We start from the raw sequence: 13,537 nt of genomic DNA, 5'->3' as shown, positions 1-13,537 counted from the left end.
TTTGACATTTAAATCTCCAAGGGTACATGGAGAATAGAGTAAAACACATTTTTATGAATGATAATGTTGCAGTGTGCAATGTTTCTTGCTTTTCCCACTGGACACAGATGTCAGTCCAATGTCTAGTTTTGATTTACATTTGGTTGGGTTGTCAACTAATGTGAATTCAATGTGAAATCAACAAGAAATGTCACCCGGTTGATTCATTTTTGCAAATCTAATCAGCTTTCCACATTGTTTCAATGTCATCACACTGAATGTTTTGGTTGAAATGACATGGAAACAACGTTGATTGAGAGTTTTTTTCTAGTGGGTTGTCACTATATAAAAAAAAGTGCAATAGAGCACAGTGTGTGAATGTGAGAGCATCAAATGACTCAGTCCTGTGGACTAATTTGTCGACTTTTTGTTAATGCTGAGACCAAGGTCTCTTTACAAGATGAACTCTTGTTTAGTACAACAATACACACCAAAATACAATATGCACAGTCAACTACACATCCATATACACATTAAAACATACGTTATTATACACAACACTATATGAAAATAAAAACACAATCATAAAAAAACGACACATTCTTCATTAAAATGGTCCCCTAACAGCAGTCTGAAATACCCTATAGGCACCAATTCCTCATATTTTAAAGATGAAGCCAACTGACGTTCACTGTCAGTTCAAGAAAAAAAAAAGACATTGAGCCCTTTCCAAAGGATGACGCGAGGAAGGTTGGGTTTGAACAGCACACTGTACGTGAGGTGCAAGTGAACTGATGAGAGTCCTATCTTGAAGCCTACCACCGGCATTGACACACCGAATTGAAACGTGAACGAGTCTTTTGAAATGTGGCAACGAGAAAATTATCGATGTTGAATTAGGGATGCGAGTTTAGAACACGTAGGGCTAAATTTCCATTAATAAAATGAGCGATCAGATAACTGTTCCAGCCTGATAAATGAGAATGATAATCGCATCCTGAATGTTTTTTTGTTGTCGGCATATGGACATAGCGCGCTGACGGTGCCATTGTGGGACATTTTCCAACACCAAAGGAAGGACACTACATTCAGCAGGTTCTTTATTCATTTAGCACACCAGACACATCATGACTGAGCCTTTTTAAATTTCAAGGTGAGTACCATACTAACATTGATAACTGCAGCTCATGAGAGGATGAAATGGAAAAGTTGGGTTATTACTTCGCGCGCTCAGGACGCAGTGAAATGATAAACCCGCGCGTCCAAAATAAATTAGCTACATTCTTATTGTTTGAAGGGATTTACATACATGTATATTCTTTCCACATGTATTTGCATACAGGTATATTCTTTCAGGATGTAGACAATGGTAACCATTCCGTAGAAGTCAGGTTAAATTGAATTGCATTTACTGTGATATCTCGTTCTCACACTCAGCAAGCAGCTGATGGGGTACCAAGGCATCTAGTACTCATATGAGTTCTTTATATAGAGATAGAATACGCTGACGTATCTCATATTGTGATACATTTCCTACTGAATCGCTATTTTGTGGTGATGCAAAATCGTGGACATATCTCTATAGAGGCATCACCTCTGTGTTTGAGGCAGGCACGTTACTTATGATTGACAACTGTCAGGGATTCTGGGTTTAGGCAGCAGCAGAAATAGGCACACACAACCTGAAGACCCTTTCATGAGACCTATCATCATCATCATTCTCATCATCCTAATCATGCTCAAATGGGCATACATCAAAATGCATCCGGATCAACCAGGTTGTCACCAAAATAATTATAATAGTAGCGTTAAATATTTATCAATGCCAATACTGTTTTCTATGCTTGTTTTCACTTAATACTTCGGGATACTGGTGCACTTGTAGTCAGAAATGCCTTTTCTTTGTATCGGCAACCTACATGATTATCTTCCTAACACATTTCATATTTCGTGGGACCTACATTACACAAATGCATTTAATACAAGGCTCCACTTTTTTTGTGTACATTACACCATTTCTTTCCTAATGCATTTAATACAAGGCTATGTCGAATTTTATGAGGGTTGCCAGATTTCAATTTTGTGGTATCGATTAAGGTATTTGATTGGGGATACATTTTTATGATGGGAAATTATAATGCACACCATAATACACACATGCACATAAACATATACACACACTCTGTTTGTACTCATGTTATAGACAACTCTTGACTTTTGAAGTCATTATTTTTCATAGATGTCGGGAATAGTGGTATAGGAGAGTATGAAATACCCTAACCCTATGCTATGTTAAATGCCAGCAGCCATTTCCAGTGAGAAAGGCTCAGAGTCTGAAGCCATTCGGCTATGGGTTTCACAGCCCTATAGTAATAATGCAAATTGTATCAGTATAAAACGGGTTTATTTACAACCTATGGGGTATAACATGTTGGGCAAAGTGGTATAGGAGAGTCTGACGTATAACCCTTAACTTGAGTTCAGTCTTCGCCAATGAGAACCAAGAGGGGCCTAGCTTCATCCTTCATGACTGGGAAAGGCCTCGATTCTAGGCTGTAGAAAATCCTACATCCATCTAATTAGATCAGAACAGAATGGATCAAAAGTTATTCATATTACTGGTTTACATCCTAAAAAAGGATAGTTGTGTTTTGCTGCTTAACACACATATAATTTGTCTACCCATGTGATGTGGATCATTGTCAGGTTATTTTACATTTAAGCTTCAGTAACAAAAGAACACCATGGTTGTAATAACACTTTAAACAGGTCGTATGTAAATGTGTAGAATGTGTTTGTTTTGGGTCCACACTGGTAAGTTAACTTATTTAAAATAGACAGTCACACTTTCCATTCAGCTTCAGGCAACTTTGATGTAAGGCTTGATCACACCTGTAGTGACTACTTCTATCTGTCATGCCCATTGCTGCTTAGCCATTGTTCACTAGATATACCCAACACAATGTGGAAAAACAGAATGCTTCCCACCACTAGATCACATAACTAGACGTGAGCTGGACGTGATCCCAACCTAGCCACCAATCTAGCAGAAGAAAGTGAAAGCTGCAACAGGGACTTTAACCAGGGCTCATATGTGGGGAGGTGAGCTCTAACGGCCGTTGCCATGAAATTTTAACAGGACTCTAGGCAGATGCAGGGAGCCTACAGTGCTGGCATATAACTTGTTACAATAGCCTCGCCCATCGGGCTCCCGAGTGGCGCAGCAGTCTAAAACAGAACCCAAACCAGCTGCGAGCGTGCACCATTGTGCATACATTTATTTTGTCCCTCCACACCAAACGCGATCATGACATGCAGCTTAAAATATAAAAACAAATTCTGAACCAATTACATTAATTTGGGGACAGGTCAAAAAGCATTAAACATTTATGGCACGTGCTAGCTAATTTGTCCTATTTAGCTAGCTTGCTGTTGCTAGCTAATTTGTCCTATTTAGCTAGCTTGCTGTTGCTAGCTAATTTGTCCAATTTAGCTAGCTTGCTGTTGCTAGCTAATTTGTCCTGGGATATAAACATTGAGTTGTTATTTTACATGAAATGCATAAGGTCCTCTACTCTGACAATTAATCCACACATAAAACAGTCAACCAAATCCTTTCGAGTCAGCTCTTCCTTCCAGGCTTTTTCTTCTCTTGACTTTATATTGCGATTGGCAACTTTCATAAATTAGGTGCATTACCGCCACTGACCTCGTTCGTCTTTCAGTCACCCACATGGGTATAACCAATGAGGAGATGGGAGAGGCAGGACTTGCAACTGTAACGGCTTTCTTCCTGGGAAGGAGTGGCGGACCAAAATGCAGCGTGGTTATTTATAAACATCTTTAATGAAAGATGAAAACGTGAACACTATACAAAATAAGAAAACGTGGAAAAACCGAACCATTCCTAACTGGTGCAAAACACAGAGACAGGAACAATCACCCACAAGATACCTAAAGAATATGGCTGCCTCAATATGGTTCCCAATCAGAGACAACGATAAACACCTGCCTCTGATTGAGAACCACTCCAGGCAACCATAGACTTACCTAGAACACTCAACTGAACACAACCCCATAGACTACAAAACCCCTAGACAAAACAAGACACATAAATCACCCATGTCACACCCAGGCCTAGCCAACATAATAAAGAAAACAGAATACTAAGGCCAGGGCGTGACAGCAACGAAATCTGCGTCTGAAATAAAACTTTCTATTTTAGCCCTTGGCAATGCTGATGCTCATTGGCGCGCGCAAGCAATGCAATAATGGTGCAATAATTGAATAACATAGATTTCAAAATATATTTTGCGACGTGAGCGGTGTAGTCAGCCTGTAAGGCACTGAATCGCAGCGCTAGAGGCACCAGCGTCATCTGAGTTAGGGGAGGATTTGGCCAGGGTAGGCCGTCATTGTAAATAAGAACATTTTCTTAACTGATTTGCCTGGTTAAATAAAAACATTTAAAAAGTATATAACATGATTGACACAACCGTAGTAGTCATAATGAAACGGATGGGGGCATGTGATCATGTTTTTTTAAAGTGGCAAAATCACCTTTAAGTAACATCAAACCAAATATGTTGATTTGAATTGATATCAGGTGATGTGGACTTTAAAAAAAAAACATACTCACATACCCCATCAGTTCCATTCATTATTAGCTTGTGGTGGCTAAGGTTAGCTGAAATATGTAGTGGCTGTTTAAAGAAAAACTGTAATCTATTGTTCAGTTTTCTTGGCTCATAGACTACTTTCAGGGTGAGGAACCATCTAAGATCATGTTGTAAAATAGTGAACTGCTCCTTTAAGCCTAAACAGCAGCTGCAGTGCAAACTTCAAATCAAAAATCAAATCAATTTTATTTGTCACATACACATGGTTAGCAGATGTTAATGCGAGTGTAGCGAAATGCTTGTGCTTCTAGTTCTGACAATGCAGTAATAACCAACAAGTTACTGACCAACAATGCTATTGACCAAGCTCATCTCATCTTTGTTCTGTCTGTGTGTTTGGAAGGAGGATTGGATTTGTTGCTTTTTAGACTCTCCTAGTCATGCAAACCAGATGAACCCAGGGCTCTTGGTGTGCTCTCTACGCTCATGCTTATCTCACAGGCCAGTTGGACTGGCATTTATTCAGATGGTCCCACCAGAGCAGTAAAGCTTCTCACAGAGAGGGAGAGATTGACTTCTCTCTGTTGGTTCGCTAATGCAAGGTCAGTAGCTTTATCAGTTGCCTGCTAATTTTAGAATTTAAATAGGTCTTTATTTTAGTTAATTTTTTATTACTGTAGGCATACTGTCATATAATGAGATTGCGTTTTCCTTTAGAGGTGACTCTGGATTGCTTCTATTACTGTATCTCTATATCATTCTTTGCAATGGTAAAAAGAGGGCTATTTCCTGCAGCATAACTTTCTCTAATCTACTGACCCTGTTTTCATTGCCTCTCATCAGTCATGAGTTCTCTTCATATTTTTTTATTTAACATTGCAACACTGGCTAGTGTGTTCTTTACCGAGGTGTCATGATTCCCCATTTTAAAATGATTATAGATAATGGGAGTTTATGTTATTTTAGTGTGGAGTACTAGCCTGATCAAATGTTGATATTAAATATGGTTGTTGTGTGATCCAAACATCATCAGGAGCAATGTGGGTCAGCGGCAATGTCCTGCACTCTATTTGCAGTGGTAAGTCAAGCAAATTAGTGTTTGTAAGACAATTACACGGTGTGTGACTGCACATCAGCTCACTACCCAGAGCTGGAGACCCCTCCCGTTGCCCACGGAGAAACTGATGAAACACGACAGCTCAGATGCTATAGCCTGAGGAGGAAGGGGAGGAGGGCCCTCATGTTGGCTAGTGTGTATGTATGTATGTACATATGTATGTACTGTATGTATGAGCGAGTGTACATACTTTTGCGTATGTGAAAGAGGGAACGTCATAAAGACAGACAGAGAAAGAAAGAGTGAGAGTATGAGAGTGAGAAAGATAAATACAATCCCCCAAATGAACAAACATGGCCTGTAGCTGTTTTCTTCTCTCCTCCGTCCTCCATCAAGTACCTGATTATTTAGTGGTGTCTGAAAGCCAGCATAGAGGTAAAATGACTGTACGTGTCTATTCAAAGTGTAGAGAGTTTAGTGGAGAGTGTCGGAGGAGAGATACAGGTGGAGGCATACAGTGAGCTCACCTGCCAGGTGGTACCATTGGCAGTACACTGCATGCAATGTGGCACAACTCCTCCAGATTGTTATCTCTATTTTCAATGTAAATGCTGCTGTCACAGTGCTGTTGTACTGGATGTTCTCCTACAGGCTACTTCCATGTTGATTTGTAATCCCTGGCACTTTGTGAGATGGCATTGTGCTAGTGTAAATGGTTGAGCTTTTTAGACAATAGGCGAGAGCCACAGATTCATTAGTGAGAGAAATCAAATCAAATGTTATCCGTTACATACACATGGTTAGCAGATGTTAATGTGAGTGTAGCTAAATGCTTGTGCTTCTAGAGACCTATGAGGTAATGACGGAACATTGAATAGATGAGCAGGGTTGAGAACTAAGAGATAAGAGCAGAGATAAAGGCATATAGTACTCTATAGGAGGGGACTTGGCAGTGTCAAACATGTAATGTGAGGAGGAAGCAATTAAGTATTTAGGGGTACATGATTTGTGCAGTAAGTCAGTCTCTATGTTTTTATTCCCTGTACCGTGCCACTGACTCGGGCATTAGTGCAGAGTTTCAATGTAGGTTAAAGTTAGGGGCAGGATGGAAGAAGCTAAGCTGTATGAGCAGATCCTTTTATTTGCAGGGCTCTGGCTGTGTCCCACCTCCTTGATCTTATTTACACTGGGGATTAAATGAGGAATGGGTGCTGCCGGTGCACTAGAGTCTCCAGGGGTGAAGTTGTGAATAGTAGACACCATGTCTACTCTTTCCTGTTTCTTTCTGGGCTCCCAGTGATTTGTCAGCAGTGAAGGTAGCAGATGCTCTCTTTGCGTTGTCATTTCTTTGATCACAATTTTTTGTGCCAGCTACCTCCATCCTTGGCATCCTGATCCCTACACAGCCATATTGGCCAGTAGAGGGAAGCTAAGGAAACATACAGGCTTGTTCTGAATCAGTTGTTGTTGGCTTTGTGTGCGTGTCCATATAAGGGTGTGTGTGAATTTGCCGCTTCATATGTTCTTTCCATTTATCCATGTTATTTCCCCCTCATATACTGTACTCTGTACATGGAAGTGCACTTTGTATATTGAAGTCTACTGTCTATCATTTCAGAGAGCAACATCTTTCACTACTATGTTTGGCTTTTCTATCCTGAATGATTGATGCCATCAAAGCTTACACAGTATAGCATACTACACACCCAGTCATACTGTAACTGACTGAGACGAATATAGCTGATCTACAGGGACAGTTACAATAAATGTAGGATGTCGTAAGCTATATTTAAAAAAATACACTCAAGGCAGGAATAGACTAATGTTGTAACTAGCTGGTAATCTACGGGAACAGTGAGAGATCATATCCAAACAGAACTCTATAGATGTTCCTTGTCCCTGCCCAAATCCCACTGGGGAAGAGAGCTCGTATTTCATTAGCCTTATTCCCTAGTCCTCTCAGCTGTCATGCCAACAGTGCACTCGTAGCCTTGCTCTTTCCCTTGTTCTTTTTTAAGTCCCTTAAATGTCATTACCGATGGGGGTGATTTAGCGGCATACAGACTTGCTCTGTCTTTCACTGAATGTTGAATTATAGAAGACCTGGTATTGCACTTGGGCTGCACAGGTTTTCATCAGAGTGCTGGAGGTCACTTTGACTTTCTCCTTTGATTCTCATCATTCATGCAACATGAGCGCTCGCTGATTCAAAGAGCCTGTTTCAGGTCACCATTAGTCAGTAGAGATCCACAGTGAAATGTACCGAAGACAGAGCCCAGGGAAGGGAATTGATGAGTGAATCTGACTGGGAAGCTCTATATTTCCATGCGGACTCAGAATTCTGCAGTGTTGCAGCAATTTAAGTTTTACTGCTGTGCATAATGCCAATCATTGTCAGAGGTCACTGATTGTGTTTTGACAATATGCTTGAAGAGATTCCTTTCCCCTAGCTTGGTTCACTACCCTGTGGTTTTTACAACCGTAATATTTTTGGATTGATTGAGTGATGTTTTATGGTTTTTAATGCTTGGTCTCTAAAGCTAGCAGTCTGAGAATTGTTCACTAAACAATACAATTGATATAAAATACATTTAATTCTTATTTTACTCATAACATCAAACAATCCAACAAATTATTATATCAAATAAAATGAGGAATAGCCTGATGTCAAGGGTGTGTGTACTGGTGTCAGGTGCAGGAGAGCAGAGTGTTGTGAACAGGCTCACACCTTATTCAGGCTGGAGTGAACAAACTGCGTCAAAACCTCCAGAAAAAGGCAAAAGCGCGAAAAAACACTCACCAAATCTAATGTACCAAATGAACATACAACGTGCACAAACATGGAAACAGCCTGGCGCGTCACAATAACCACAAAACAAACAATTTCACACTAAGACATGGAGGGGAACAGAGGAATAAATACATGCAGTGTGATTAGGGAATGAAAACCAGGTGTGCAGGGAACAAGACAAAACAAATGAAAGAATGAAAAATGGAGTGGCGATGGCTAGAAAGCCGGTGACGTCGACCGCCGAAAGCCGCACGAACAAGGAGAGGAGCCGACTTTGGCGGAAGTCGTGACACCTGAATTGATTTGAAGAGGCAAATGGTCACTAAATCTGGTTGAATTCACTGCTGAGAACACAAATAAGACACAGAGGAGTGATCACAAAACATTTATTTTACCATAAACCTCACAGGTCCCTTGTGATTAAATCTGACATTAATTTAAAAGTCATCGTTATTAAAGACGCCATTTTCATGTCCTAATTCCTCTACCCCTCACTGTAGCTACCAGTGTCAGCCTCCAGCTCTGGCTCTCTGACTTGCTCCCCCCCCCCCATCTCCAACATGTATGACCTACTTCTGTCTCTGCATCATTGTAAACAGATCTACTAATTGCCTTCATTTATTCATTTGGAAGTCAAGTTCTGTTGGGGCTGGCGTCCTCCCAGTTCATTCATGTGTAATGCTTACAATTTCGCCCTCCCCCTATGACTCGTCCTCATGGATTTGCGGACCCCAAGACAAAGGTATCCCGTCAGGCTTTGTGATTTAGCCCATGATTAAATGATTGCCATTTTGAGGGGCATGAGACATTTCCGCAGTGTCGCATTGTGCAGACTGACCCAGATGTGGGGGCATGACAATATACTGCACATAATGCATCGACATAAGCTCTAGAAGGGATGAAGATGTCTTTATGGTTATATGGATTTGTAAAGGTTTTGTGTGGTGGAATATTCTAATCAAGTGAAACTTAGTCATTTCTTCAAACAATCATCTTTATTTAATATTGATTAATTATTGCAATAAGGAGGCTGGTCCACTCAACACCCTTGAGTGTTGGACCGAGTAACCTAACCTTTACACAAATGCAGAGTTCTTTATATAGCTGACACTGAGAATGCTTAGTCATGGTTGGTTCCACCCCTCCCATGCAGATTTGGGCATCAGAAGCCACTCTGGGTTCATCCTGTCGTTATCTGCCTTAACCCCACCCTGGCTTAGTTTCCCAGATGCAAGGATGATTTTGAGACAATTAGGGATTGTTCTACTCCTAAACTATCTCTAGTAAAACACATTCTTGTCTACGAAACGCAGTCTTTAACTCATTTGTCAGCTCAAGCCATCTCTAGTGACCATACGCTCAGATTAGCTAGAGGGAACTAGAGTGGAGACCATAAAAACACAGACCTAAGCAGGACAGAAATGTCTTACTATTAGTTAAAAATTAATGGTTATCAATTCATATAAAATAAATCAGGTAAATATGTAATTTTTCTCTCAATTGTCAAAACCCCTGATATTCCACCCTAAAACCTAGGATTGGGGAACACAGATGTACAGCAATACTCTGGAGGTTTGCTATAACTAGATCACATCCAGTCCTGTCCTTGTGCCTCCATACTGTGTTAATACTCTGTCTTGTCCAGCCTGATCAGACATTGCCACAAGGGACACAGTTTTCATCACATCTGATGAAAGGACACAACTCTATTGTTGCCTCAGTGTGAGAGCACTGTGTCTGTCCTGCAGCCTGAAAGATGGTGTCACAGTGTGTTGACTGTTTCCAATCCTCTCACACGTTATCAGCCTGGGCCCAGCACGAGCCTCAGAGGCTGCTGCAAATGGAACACATTCCTGAGATATAAAGCACAATAAGCACTGTGCATAAAGTGCACAGAGGGAAAGAAGGAGACATATTTCTGTGATGATTTAAAATCATGTTTATGTATGGTCACAGACGGTTACCCTCCAATGAATCACACATAATAACACACTGCAGAGTTTATGCCAGAATACCGAGCCAATGTACTCCAATGAAGGCTGAAAACATAGGCACAGCCCTTGGTGGAGGTCTTAAGGTCGATTTAAACATGGTGGCATGGCATGGCATTTTGACTCAGATTGGTACCCTCCACCATAGCCTGGCATCCCCAGAGGCCTGAGCATGTTTTTCAATGAGTGTGTGTGAATGAGTCATGTCTGGGGCTAAGGCTGGGGTTGGCAGGAGTGTGTCTGACTGGCAAGGCAGTGTATTCCGCAGGGAGGGCTGTAGCCAGCAAGGAGCTGTCCCCATAATCCAGGGTAAACACAGAGCAGTGTGACTGCATGGCACGCCTCAAACATGACTGAATCTAGCAGAAAATAAATGGATAGACTGCTGTTACTTCCTGCTTCTGGCCCACCTTGTTATTCTCTATAGAAGGTTTGGCTTGATCTTCACAACACTGAATTCACCTCTGTTGGTCTCTGTATTGAGGAACTATGCTGCACCTTGTTGTTTCTATAATATTTGTCCTTAGCTTTACGGTTTCAATTAAAATTGAGGGATTACATATTTTGCACAGACACAGACATAATACTTGAGGCGCAACTAAGATCTTAATGCAAATTATGTTGAGGTTCATAACACTGAAGTTGGTCATATGATTTGGATTGGAATCATTTACAATAACATAATGGCTTTCCCAAACCACTGAACACAGCAACTCAAGGTGGTTTCCCATGATATTGTAAACTGGGAGCTTAATATAGTGTTTGAAATGCGATGCACTTCTGGGGGGCAAAAATGATTTGTGACAATCCATTTGCTTGGGCAACCTGTTAATGGAATTCATTTTCTGCATGTACAACAATTAAATGCTGCATAGAGTCAAGACAGATTACCCTGAAGCCTTCATAAAACAGAGCTACAGCTCACACCTGTGTGAGAATCATGTAACAGGGCCCGGAGATTCACTAGGCTAAGACTATTCATAATGTTTCACTACAAAGGCCAATTGAATACAACATGTTATTATATTAGCATAGAAACTAGATAAGGAATGTCTAGTTACTGCAGATGTGGAAGAGAGATTGTCAGGAGAAGGACATGTGATATCTTTATTCAAATCAAAGGAGAGGGAATGCTTGGTAGAGCTACGGTAGCCAAGGCTCTGCTAGTAGCTAAGGCTCTGCTGGTAGCTAAGGCTCTGCTAGTAGCCAATGTTCTGCTAGTAGCTAAGGCTCTGATAGTAGCCAAGGCTCTGATAGTAGCCAAGGCTCTGATAGTAGCCAAGGCTCTGCTAGTAGCCAAGGCTCTGCTAGTAGCCAAGGCTCTGCAAGGCTCTGCTAGCCAAGGCTCTGCTGGTAGCCAAGGCTCTGCTGGTAGCCAAGGCTCTGCTGGTAGCCAAGGCTCTGCTGGTAGCTAAGGCTCTGCTGGTAGCTAAGGCTCTGCTAGTAGCCAAGGCTCTGCTGGTAGCTAAGGCTCTGCTAGTAGCCAAGGCTCTGCTGGTAGCTAAGGCTCTGCTAGTAGCCAAGGCTCTGCTGGTAGCTAAGGCTCTGCTGGTAGCTAAGGCTCTGCTAGTAGCCAAGGCTCTGCTGGTAGCTAAGGCTCTGCTAGTAGCCAAGGCTCTGCTAGTAGCCAAGGCTCTGCTAGTAGCCAAGGCTCTGCTGGTAGCCAAGGCTCTGCTGGTAGCTAAGGCTCTGCTGGTAGCTAAGGCTCTGCTGGTAGCTAAGGCTCTGCTGGTAGCTAAGGCTCTGCTGGTAGCTAAGGCTCTGCTGGTAGCCAAGGCTCTGCTGGTAGCCAAGGCTCTGCTGGTAGCCAAGGCTCTGCTGGTAGCTAAGGCTCTGCTGGTAGCTAAGGCTCTGCTGGTAGCTAAGGATCTGCTAGGCAGCTATCTCCAGTCAGCACCTGTTGCTCTCCCTCGCAGGAGCCACAGGATTGACCTTTTATGTGTATCCTGCATAGCACAGCTTGCCAGGGCAGTGACATTTTATTTATTTATCTGGATATATAGTTTTGATATTTTCCTTGTAACCTTTAGATTTGTAACTGACATGTTTAACCACCAAAGAACTCCATGATGAAAGGATGGCAACAGAACAGGGCAGCAATGTCGGTGCCAGTAAAGTGTTTACCCTAGGATTTCTTTCAGCACCGGTGGCAAAGGTGGTATGTTGTTGTATGTTTTTTAGAACAGGGAGAGAATACACAAAGTGTGTCTGTCTGCCAAAGGGACCAGAGGAAAAAGGAACACTCCAGTGATTTCTCCCCTGATGTCTTTGAGGCAGGGACAGATGGAGATGAGACACGAGTGGAGTTGGAGAGGTCCCAGACACCACTGTGTCAATCCTCCAGTCCTGTCTTTCCTCCCCTTCTCTGGCTCATACACAACATACACTGCCAGACATCCTGTTAGTAGTTAGCAATGGAGTGCAGCCATGGCCACTTCTGTCCAATTCTAGGACACACATTACCTTTTTTATTTAACCTTTACTCTAACCAGGACATCTCATTGAGATAAATAATCTATGTTCCTATTTTAAGGGGACCTAGGACCGTGAAAGCAATTCTTTCCAAGCTAAAGGCTTTGAGCTGGCCAAATGCTTCCGTACCATTTCACTGGGAAGGTGAATGGTTTGTTAAGCAAAGAGGCTACAGTAGAGAGCTGTTGGTCTGGCATCAGACAGGACAGAGTGTGTGGCTTGTGGGGGCTCCACAGTCTTAGAGAGCCAGCTTGGCTAAGCCTCCAGAGTTGCTGGGACTTAGACTAAAGGAGCGGGTGCAGTGCAGGCAGATGTGGACTCCTAATTTACAGTCCTTTCCTTCACGCATAGCAGTTTTATTACTACTATAATGGACTGGGATGAAGTGAGTGCAAGTAGGAAGCCACCAGTTCTCCCTCATCTCTGATCAATGTTCCCTACCCTAGATTAATAAGGAATCATATAAACAGGATGCCTGATAAACGTGCCATTTGTTCTCCAGGTCCAAAGTGACTAACCAGGTTATCTTGACTAATCAATGTGAGAAATGTTTTAATTTAGACAGATGTGAACTCAAACTAAAGTATAAAACACATGATGATCAGTAGATTGTGAAAATAAAGAAAGT

General features: G+C 41.9%; 1 protein-coding gene across 3 annotated transcripts in view; it reads left to right on the top strand.

The window, feature by feature from the left end:
• The first annotated feature begins 765 nt into the window (after positions 1-765).
• LOC112218734 (plexin-A2-like) overlaps positions 766-13,537 on the top strand; it is a 74,443-nt gene continuing 61,671 nt past the window's right edge. For all 3 annotated transcript variants that reach the window (XR_006078636.1, XM_024379808.2, XM_042295797.1), the window contains exon 1: positions 766-1,132. The gene's annotated coding sequence lies outside the window, so the exon portion shown is untranslated. The remainder of the gene's footprint in view (positions 1,133-13,537) is intronic.

Source organism: Oncorhynchus tshawytscha, linkage group LG02 (genome assembly GCF_018296145.1).
Source record: "Oncorhynchus tshawytscha isolate Ot180627B linkage group LG02, Otsh_v2.0, whole genome shotgun sequence".
Lineage (NCBI taxonomy): Eukaryota > Metazoa > Chordata > Actinopteri > Salmoniformes > Salmonidae > Oncorhynchus > Oncorhynchus tshawytscha.
Note: the sequence above shows the minus strand (reverse complement) of the source record. Positions and strands in the feature narration are given on the sequence as shown.